Genomic DNA, 11,408 nt, shown 5'->3' with positions numbered 1-11,408 from the left:
TCCAATTCCGAGAATATTTCCTTACTAGGATTTCTGAAACCAAAAACAGCAGAAAACAAAGAATCGGCTCTTCGGCATCTCGTTAATAGGTTAGTGCCGGAAAATGCATAAATATGACATAAAGTATGCATAAAACATGTAGATATCATCAATAATGTGGCATGGAACATAAGAAATTATCGATACGTCGGAGACGTATCAGCATCCCCAAGCTTAGTTCCTGCTCGTCCCGGCAGGTAAACGATAACAAAGATAATTTCTGGAGTGACATGCCATCATAACCTTGATCATACTATTGTAAGCATATGTAATGAATGTAGCGATCAAAACAATGGTAATAACATGAGTAAACAAATGAATCATAAAGCAAAGACTTTTCATGAATAGTACTTTCAAGACAAACATCAATAAGTCTTGCATAAGAGTTAACTCATAAAGCAATAAATCAAAGTAACGGTATTGAAGCAACACAAAGGAAGATTAAGTTTCAGCGGTTGCTTTCAACTTATAACATGTATATCTCATGGATATTGTCAATGTAAAGTAATATAACAAGTGCAATATGCAAGTATGTAGGAATCAATGCACAGTTCACACAAGTGTTTGATTCTTGAGGTGGAGAGAAATAGGTGAACTGACTCAACATAAAAGTAAAAGAAAGGGCCCTTCGCAGAGGGAAGCATTGATTGCTATATTTGTGCTAGAGCTTTGGTTTTGAAAACAAGAAACAATTTTGTCAACGGTAGTAATAAAGCATATGTATCATGTAAATTATATCTTACAAGTTGTAAGCCTCATGCATAGTATACTAATAGTGCCCGCACCTTGTCCTAATTAGCTCGGATTACCGGGATTATCATCGCAATACACATGTTTTAACCAAGTGTCACAAAGGGGTACCTCTATGCCGCCTGTACAAAGTTCTAAGGAGAAAGTTCGCATTGGATTTCTCGCTTTTGATTATTCTCAACTTAGACATCCATACCGGGACAACATAGACAACAGATAATGGACTCCTCTTTAATGCATAAGCAATTAGCAACAATTAATGTTCTCAAATGAGATTGAGGATATATGTCCAAAACTCGAAACTTCCACCATGATTCATGGCTTTAGTTAGCGGCCCAATGTTCTTCTCTAACATTATGCATGCTCTAACCATTAAATGAGTGGTAAATCTCCCTTACTTCGAGACAAGACGAACATGCATAGCAACTCACATGATATTCAACAAAGAGTAGTTGATGGCGTCCCCAGGAACATGGTTATCGCGCAACAAGCAACTTAATAAGAGATAAAGTGCATAAGTACATATTCAATACCACAATAGTTTTTTTAGGATATTTGTCCCATGAGCTATATATTGCAAAGGTAAAGAATGGAAATTTTAAAGGTAGCACTCAAGCAATTTACTTTGGAATGGCGGAGAAATACCATGTAGTAGGTAGGTATGGTGGACACAAATGGCATAGTGGTTGGCTCAAGGATTTTGGATGCATGAGAAGTATTCCCTCTCGATACAAGGTTTAGGCTAGCAAGGTTATTTGAAACAAACACAAGGATGAACCGGTGCAGCAAATCTCACATAAAAGACATATTGTACACATTATAAGACTCTACACCGTCTTCCTTGTTGTTCAAACTCAATACTAGAAATTATCTAGACTTTAGAGAGACCAAATATGCAAACCAAATTTTAGCAAGCTCTTTGTATTTCTTCATTAATGGGTGCAAAGTATATGATGCAAGAGCTTAAACATGAGCACAACAATTTCCAAGTATCAAATTATTCAAGACATTTTAGAATTACTACATGTAGCATTTCCCGATTCCAACCATATAACAATTTAACGAAGAAGATTCAACCTTCGCCATGAATACTATGAGTAAAGCCTAAGGACATATTTGTCCATATGCAACAACTGGAGCGTGTCTCTCTCCCACACAATGAATGCTAGGATCCATTTTATTCAAACAAAAACAAAAACAAAAACAAAAACAAACCGACGCTCCAAGCAAAGCACATAAGATGTGATGGAATACAAATATAGTTTCAGGGAAGGAACCTGATAATGTTGTCGATGAAGAAGGGGATGCCTTGGGCATCCCCAAGCTTAGACGCTTGAGTCTTCTTAAAATATGCAGGGGTGAACCACCCGGGCATCCCCAAGCTTAGAGCTTTCACTCTCCTTGATCATATTGTATCATCTCCCTCTCTTGATCCTTGAAAACTTCCTCCACACTAAACTCAAAACAACTCATTAGAGGGTTAGTGCATAATAAAAATTCACATGTTCAGAGGTGACATAATAATTCTTAACACTTCTGGACATTGCACAAAGCTACTGGACATTAATGGAACAAAGAAATTCATCCATCATAGCAAAAGAGGCAATGCGAAATAAAAGGCAGAATCTGTCAAAACAGAACAGTCCGTAAAGATGGATTTTATTGAGGCACCAGACTTGATCAAATGAAAATGCTCAAATTGAATGAAAGTTGCGTACATATCTGAGGATCACGCACGTAAATTGGCATATTTTTCTGAGCTACCTACAGAGAGGCAGGTCGAAATTCGTGACAACAAAGAAATCTGTTTCATGCGCAGTAATCCAAATCTAGTATGAACCTTACTATCAACGACTTTACTTGGCACAAAAATGCACAAAACTAAGATAAGGAGAGGTTGCTACAGTAGTAAACAACTTCCAAGACTCAAATATAAAATAAAAGTACTGTAGTAAAAACATGGGTTGTCTCCCATAAGCGCTTTTCTTTAACGCCTTTCAGCTAGGCGCAGAAAGTGTATATCAAGTATTATCAAGAGACGAAGTATCAACATCATAACTTGTTCTAATAATAGAATCAAAAGGTAACTTCATTCTCTTTCTAGAGAAGTGTTCCATACCTTTCTTGAGAGGAAATTGATATTTAATATTACCTTCCTTCATATCAATGATAGCTCCAACAGTTCGAAGAAAAGGTCTTCCCAATATAATGGGACAAGATGCATTGCATTCAATATCCAAGACAACAAAATCAACGGGGACAAGGTTATTGTTAACGGTAATGAGAACATTATCAACTCTCCCCAAAGGTTTCTTTATAGCATTATCAACAAGATTAACATCCAAATAACAATTTTTCAATGGTGGCAAGTCAAGCATATCATAAATTTTCTTAGGCATAACGGAAATACTTGCACCAAGATCACATAAAGCATTCGATCAAAGTCATTGACTTTCATCTTAATGATGGGCTCCCAACCATCCTCTAGCTTCCTAGGAATAGAAGCTTCACGTTCTAGTTTCTCTTCTCTAGCTTTTATGAGAGCATTTGTAATATGTTTTGTGAAAGCCAAGTTTATAGCACTAGCATTAGGACTCTTAGCAATTTTTTGTAAGAACTTTATAACTTCAGAGATGTGGCAATCATCAAAATCCAAACCATTATAATCTAAAGCAATGGGATCATCATCCCCAATGTTGGAAAAAATTCAGCGGTTTTATCACGAGCGGTTTCAGCGAGTTTTAGCGGTTTCGTGCAGTTTTGCAGGCTTTGCATTAGAAGTGGAAACCTTGCCAACACCAATTATTTTACCATTATTAGTAGGAGGTGCAGCAACATGTGAATCATTAACATTACTAGTGGTGATAATAGTCCAAACTTTAGCTACATTATTCTCTTTAGCTAGTTTTTCATTTTCTTCTCTTTCCCACCTAGCATGCAATTCAGCCATTAATCTTATATTCTCATTAATTATAACTTGGATGGCATTTGCCGTAGTAACAATTTTATTTTCAATATCCTTATTAGGCATAACTTTCGATTTCAAAAGATCAACATCAGAGGCAAGACTATCAACCTTAGAAGCGAGAATATCAATTTTATTGAGCTTTTCCTCAACGATTTGTTAAAAGCGGTTTGTGTACTAATAAATTCTTTAAGCATAGCTTCAAGTTCAGGGGGTGTGTTCCTATTATTGTTGTAAGAATTCCCATAAGAATTACCATAACCATTACCATTATTATAAGGATATGGCCTATAGTTATTACTAGAATTGTTCCGATAAGCATTGTTGTTGAAATTATTATTTTTAATGAAGTTTACATCAACATGTTCTTCTTGAGCAACCAATGAAGCTAACGGAACATTATTAGGATCAACATTAGTCCTATCATTCACAAGCATAGACATAATAGCATCAATCTTATCACTCAAGGAGGAGGTTTCTTCAACAGAATTTACCTTCTTACCTTGTGGAGCTCTTTCCGTGTGCCATTCAGAGTAATTAATCATCATGTTATCAAGATGTTTTGTTGCTTCACCAAGAGTGATGGACATAAAGGTACCTCCAGCAGCTGAATCCAATAGGTTCCGCGAAGAAAAGTTCAGTCCTGCATAAAAGGTTTGGATGATCATCCAAGTAGTCAGTCAATGGGTTGGGCAATTTTTAACCAAAGATTTCATTCTTTCCCAAGCTTGTGCAACATGCTCATTATCCAATTGTTTAAAATTCATTATACTACTCCTCAAAGATATAATTTTAGCAGGGGGATAATATCTACCAATAAAAGCATCCTTACATTTAGTCCATGAATCAATACTATTCTTAGGCGAGAGATAGCAACCAATCTTTAGCTCTTCCTCTTAATGAGAAAGGAAACAATTTTAATTTTATAATGTCACCATCTACATCTTTATACTTTTGCATTTCACACAATTCAACAAAATTATTGAGATGGGCAGCAGTATCATCGGAACTAACACCGAGAAAATTGCTCTCGCATAACAAGATTCAGAAAGCGGGTTTAATTTCAAAGAATTCTGCTGTAGTAGCAGAGTGGAGCAATAGGTGTGCATAAGAAATCATTATTATTTGTGGTTGTGAAGTCACACAACTTAGTATTTTCAGGAGTACCCATTTTAGCAGTAGTAAATAAAGCAAACTAGATAAAATAAATGCAAGTAACTAATTTTTTTGTGTTTTTTGATATAGAGTACAAGACAGTAAATAAAGTAAAGCTAGCAACTATTTTTTTTTGTGTTTTGATATAATGCAGCAAACAAGAAAGTAAATAAAATAAAGCAAGACAAAAACAAAGTAAAGAGATTGGATTGTGGAGACTCCCCTTGCAGCGTGTCTTGATCTCCCGGCAGCGGCGCCGGAAAAGAGCTTGATGCGTGCGATCGACACGTCCGTTGGGAACCCCAAGAGGAAGGTGTGATGCGTACAGTAGCAAGTTTTTCCTCAGAAAGAAACCAAGGTTTATCGAACCAGGAGGAGCCAAGAAGCACGTCGAAGGTTGATGGCGGCGGGATGTAGTGCGGCGCAACACCAGGGATTCCGGCGCCAACGTGGAACCCGCACAACACAACCAAAGTACTTTGCCCCAACGAAACGGTGAGGTTGTCAATCTCACCGGCTTGCTGTAACAAAGGATTAGATGTATAGTGTGGATGATGATTGTTTGCGAGAAAATAGTAGAACAAGTATTGCGATGAGATTGTATTCGATGTAAAAGAATGGACCGGGGTCCACAGCTCACTAGAGGTGTCTCTCCCATAAGATAAATAGCATGTTGGGTGAACAAATTACAGTTGGGCAATTGACAAATAGAGAGGGCATGACCATGCACATACATGATATGATGAGTATAGTGAGATTTAATTGGGCATTACGACAAAGTACATAGACCGCTATCCAGCATGCATCTATGCCTAAAAAGTCCACCTTCGAGTTATCATCCGAACCCCTTCCAGCATTAAGTTGCAAACAACAGAGAATTGCATTAAGTATGGTGCGTAATGTAATCAATAACTACATCCTCTGGACATAGCATCAATGTTTTATCCCTAGTGGCAACAACACATCCACAACCTTAGAACTTTCACGTCACTCGTCCCGCATTTAATGGAGGCATGAACCCACTATCGAGCATAAATACTCCCTCTTGGAGTTAAGAGCAAAAACTTGGCCAGGGCCTCTACTAATAACGGAGAGCATGCAAGATCGTAAACAACACATAGGTAATAGATTGATAATCAACATAACATAGTATTCGCTATCCATCGGATCCCAACAAACACAACATATAGCATTACAGATAGATGATCTTGATCATGTTAGGCAGCTCACAAGATCCGACAATGACGCACATGAGGAGAAGACGACCATCTAGCTACTTCTATGGACCCATAGTCCAGGGGTGAACTACTCATTCATCACTCCGGAGGCGACCATGGCGGTGAAGAGTCCTCCGGGAGATGATTCCCCTCTCCGGCAGGGTGCCGGAGGCGATCTCCTGAATCCCCCGAAATGGGATTGGCGGCGGCGGCGTCTCTGGAAGGTTTTCCGTATCGTGGCTCTCGGTACTGGGAGTTTCGCGACGAAGACTATATGTAGGCGGAAGGGCAGGTCAAGAGGCGACGCGAGGGGCCCACACAACAGGCTGGCGCGGCCAGGGCTTGGGCCATGCCGCCCTGGTGTGTCGCCACCTCGTGGCCCCACTTCGTCTCTCCCTCGGACTTCTGGAAGCTTCGTGCAAAAATAGAACCCTGGGCGTTGATTTCGTCCAATTCCGAGAATATTTCCTTACTAGGATTTCTGAAACCAAAAACAGCAGAAAAACAACAACTGGCTCTTCGGCATCTCGTTAATAGGTTAGTGCCGGAAAATGCATAAATATGACATAAAATATGCATAAAACATGTAGATATCATCAATAATGTGGCATGGAACATAAGAAATTATCGATACGTCGGAGACGTATCATGCGGGCACTATTAGTATACTATGCATGAGGCTTGCAACTTGTAAGATATAATTTACATAACACATATGCTTTATTACTACCGTTGACAAAATTGTTTCTTGTTTTCAAAACCAAAGCTCTAGCACAAATATAGCAATCAATGCTTCCTCTCGCGAAGGGCCTTTCTTTTACTTTTATGTTGAGTCGGCTTCACCTATCTCTCTCCACCTCAAGAAGCAAACACTTGTGTGAACTGTGCATTGATTCCTACATACTTGCATATTGCACTTGTTATATTACTTTACATAGACAATATCCATGAGATATACATGTTATAAGTTGAAAGCAACCGCTGAAACTTAATCTTCCTTTGTGTTGCTTCAATACCTTTACTTTGATTTATTGCTGTATGAGTTAACTCTTATGCAAGACTTATTGATGCTTGTCTTGAAAGTACTATTCATGAAAAGTCTTTGCTATATGATTCATTTGTTTACTCATGTCATTTACCATTGCTTTGATCGCTGCATTCATTACATGTGCTTACAATAGTATGATCAAGGTTATGATGGCATGTCACTCCGTAAATTATCTTTGTTATCGTTTACCCGCTTCGGGATGAGCAGAAACTAAGCTTGGGGATGCCGATACGTCTCCGACGTATCGATAATTTCTTATGTTCCATGCCACATTATTGATGATATCTACATGTTTTATGCATACTTTATGTCATATTTATGCGTTTTCCGGAACTAACCTATTGACGAGATGCCGAAGGGCCGCTTGTCATGTTTCTAGCTGTTTTTGGCTTCGTAAATCCTAGTAAGGAAATATTCTCGAATTGGACGAAATCAACGCCCAGGGTCCTATTTTTCCACGAAGCTTCCGAAGTCCGAAGGGGAAACGAAGTGGGGCCACTAGGTGGGGACACAGTAGGGCGGCGCGGCCCAAGCCCCGGCCGCGCCGGCCTAGTGTGTGGGCCCACCGAGCCCCCTCCGAGGCTGCCCTTCCGCCTACTTAAGGTCTCCGTCGCGAAAACCCTATTACGTTCGACGAAACCGAGAAAACCTTCCGCAGCCGCCGCCATCGCGAAGCCAAGATCCGGGGGACAGGAGTCTCGTTCCGGCACGCCGCCGGACGGGGAAGTGCCCCCGAAGGCTCCTCCATCGACACCACCGCCATCTTCATCAACGCTGCTATCTCCCATGAGGAGGGAGTAGTTCTCCATCGAGGCTCGGGGCTGTACCGGTAGCTATGTGGTTCATCTCTCTCCTATGTACTTCAATACAATAATCTCATGAGCTGCCTTACATGATTGAGATTCATATGATGATGCTTGTAATCTAGATGTCATTATGCTAGTCAAGTGGGTTTTACTTATGTGATCTCCGAAGACTCCTTGTCCCACGTGTGTAAAGGTGACAAGTGTGTGCACCGTGTGGGTCTCTTAGGCTATATTTCACAGAATACTTATTCACCGTTATGAATGGCATAGTGAAGTGCTTATTTATATCTCTTTATGATTGCAATGTGTTTTGTATCACAATTTATCCGTGTGCTACTCTAGTGATGTTATTAAAGTAGTTTATTCCTCCCGCACGGTGTAATGGTGACAGTGGTGTGCATCGTGTAGTACTTGGCGTAGGCTATGATTGTGATCTCTTGTAGATTATGAAGTTAACTATTGCTATGATGGTATTGATGTGATCTATGCCTCCTTTCGTAGTGTGAAGGTGACAGTGTGCATGCTATGTTAGTACTTGGTTTAGTTGTGTTGATTTGTCATGCACTCTAAGGTTATTTAAACATGAATATCGAATATTGTGGAGCTTGTTAACTCCGGCATTGAGGGTTCGTGTAATCCTACCCAGTTAGTGGTGTTCATCATCCAACAAGAGAGAGTAGAGTCTAGCATCTATTTATTTATTATGTTATGTGATCAAAGTTGAGAGTGTCCACTAGTGAAAGTATGATCCCTAGGCCTTGTTCCTAAATACTGCTATCGCCGCTTGTTTACTCGTTTTACCGCATCTCTACTCGTCCGCAATATTACCACCATCAACCACACGCCAGTCCTGGGCAAAGCACTTTTTCGGCGCCGTTACTACTGCTCATACTTATTCATACCACATGTATTTCACTATCTCTTCGCCGAACTAGTGCACCTATTAGGTGTGTTGGGGACACAAGAGACTTCTTGCTTTGTGGTTGCAGGGTTGCTAGAGAGGGATATCTTTGACCTCTTCCTCCCTGAGTTCGATAAACCTTGGGTGATCCACTTAAGGGAAACTTGCTGTTGTTCTACAAACCTCTGCTCTTGGAGGCCCAACACTGTCTATAAGAATAGAAGCACCCGTAGATATCAAGCAGCAAGTTTTCCCTCAGTAAGAAACCAAGGTTATCGAACCAGTAGGAGATGAAGGGCACGTGAAGGTTGTTGGTGGTGGAGTGTAGTGTGGCGTAACACCAGGGATTCCGGCGCCAACGTGGAACCTGCACAACACAATCAAAATACTTTGCCCCAACTTAACAGTGAGGTTGTCAATCGCACCGGCTTGCTGTAAACAAAGGATTAAACGTATGGTGTGGAGAATGATGTTTGTTTGCGAAGAACAACAGAGAACAGAGTTTGCAGTAGATTGTATTTCAGATGTAAAATAATAGACCGGGGTCCACAATTCACTAGTGGTGTCTCTCCAATAAGATAAATAGCATGTTGGGTGAACAAATTACAGTTGGGAAATTGACAAATAGAGAGGGCATAACAATGCACATACATATCATGATGACTAATATGAGATTTACTTAGGGCATTACGACAAATAACATAGACCGCTATCCAGCATGCATCTATGCCTAAAAAGTCCACCTTCTGGTTAACATCCGCACCCCTTCTAGTATTAAGTTGCAAACAACAGACAATTGCATTAAGTACTGTGCGTAATGTAATCAACACAAATATCCTTAGACAAAGCATTGATGTTTTATCCCTAGTGGCAACAAAGACATCCATAACCTTAGAACTTTCATCACTTCGTCCCTGCATTCAATGGAGGCATGAACCCACTATCGAGCATAAATACTCCCTCTTGGAGTCACAAGTATCAACTTGGCCAGAGCCTCTACTAGCAACGGAGAGCATGCAAGATCATAAACAACACATATATGATAGATCAATAATCAACTTGACATAGTATTCCATATTCATCGGATCCCAACAAACACAACATGTAGCATTACAAATAGATGATCTTGATCATGATAGGCAGCTCACAAGATCTAAACATGATAGCACAAGAGGAGAAGACAACCATCTAGCTACTGCTATGGATCCATAGTCCAAGGATGAACTACTCACACATCAATCCGGAGGCGGGCATGATGATGTAGAGTCCTCCGGTGATGATTCCCCTCTCCGGCAGGGTGCCGGAGGCGATCTCCTGAATCCCCCGAGATGGGATTGGCAGCGACGGCGTCTCTGGAACTTTTCTCGTATCGTGGCTCTCGGTACTAGGGCTTTCGCGACGGAGAGAATAAATAGGCGAAGGGGCAGAGTCGGGAGGCGCCCGAGGGGCCCACCTCACAGGCCGGCGTGCCCCCCTCCTTGGCCGCGCCGCCCTAGGGTGTGGGGCCACCTTGGCCCCTCTCCGTCTCTCCTTCGGTGTTCTGGAAGGCTCCGTGCAAGATAAGACCGTGGGCTTTTGTTTCGTCCAATTCCGAGAATATTTCCTGTGTAAGATTTCCGAAACCAAAAACAGCGAGAAAACAGAACCGGCGCTTCGGCATCTTGTTAATAGGTTAGTGCCAGAAAATGCATCAAAATGATATAAAGTGTATATAAAACATGTGAGTATTGTCATAAAACTAGCATGGAACATAAGAAATTATAGATACGTTTGAGACGTATCAGGGACGGGGACACCGGATGGAGGAGTCGCAGGCCGGCGGTAGCGAGCGGCCTGCTCGAGGAGCCGAGCCTGCCGCTCCGCCTCCTCCTTCTCCCACTGCTGCCTCGACCAGGCGAAGGCCTGGTCGAGGGGCATGGCGTTGTCGGCGGGGACGAGGTCCTGGAGGGACCTCGCCATGACGGCCTCGAGGATTGCGGCTTCCTCGGCGTCGTGGACCTCCTCCTTCACCGGCTTGCGCTTCCGCTCGTCGGAGGTGCCTGGTTCGTGCTTGGGGCGAACCAGGCGAAGGTGGCCGCGTGGCGTCGATGACTCGCGGATGACGATCCCGCCGCCGCTGCGATCACGGTTGCGCGACGGGGAAAGAGGCTCCCGTTTCACCGGCGCCAAGGTTGGCGCCGACCTGGAGCTCGGTGTCGACCTCGACGCCGATCGGGACGACGAGGAGCTGGCAGCCATGCGCCGTGGTTGCCAGCTGCCCTGGCGGCGGATGGCCGATGCCCTCGACGGCGGCGGCATTGTCAGAACGGGCGCGTTGCCTCCCTCGATGTGCTCGATGATGGCGTCGAGCGTCCGGTCCGGCACGCTCCACCAACGCTTGCGTCCGGCGGTGTTGTTGCCACCGCCGCAGGAAGTACGAGTTCCACGCCGTGTAGTTGTCGGGGTGGTAGCGTGGCTCGGCGCGCTCCTGGTCCGACAAGGTCAGTCGGGCCTCCTCAATGGCGACGTCGTGGGCGTGTCCCTGGGG

The sequence above is a fragment of the Lolium rigidum genome, chromosome 7 (genome assembly GCF_022539505.1).
Source record: "Lolium rigidum isolate FL_2022 chromosome 7, APGP_CSIRO_Lrig_0.1, whole genome shotgun sequence".
Lineage (NCBI taxonomy): Eukaryota > Viridiplantae > Streptophyta > Magnoliopsida > Poales > Poaceae > Lolium > Lolium rigidum.
Note: the sequence above shows the minus strand (reverse complement) of the source record.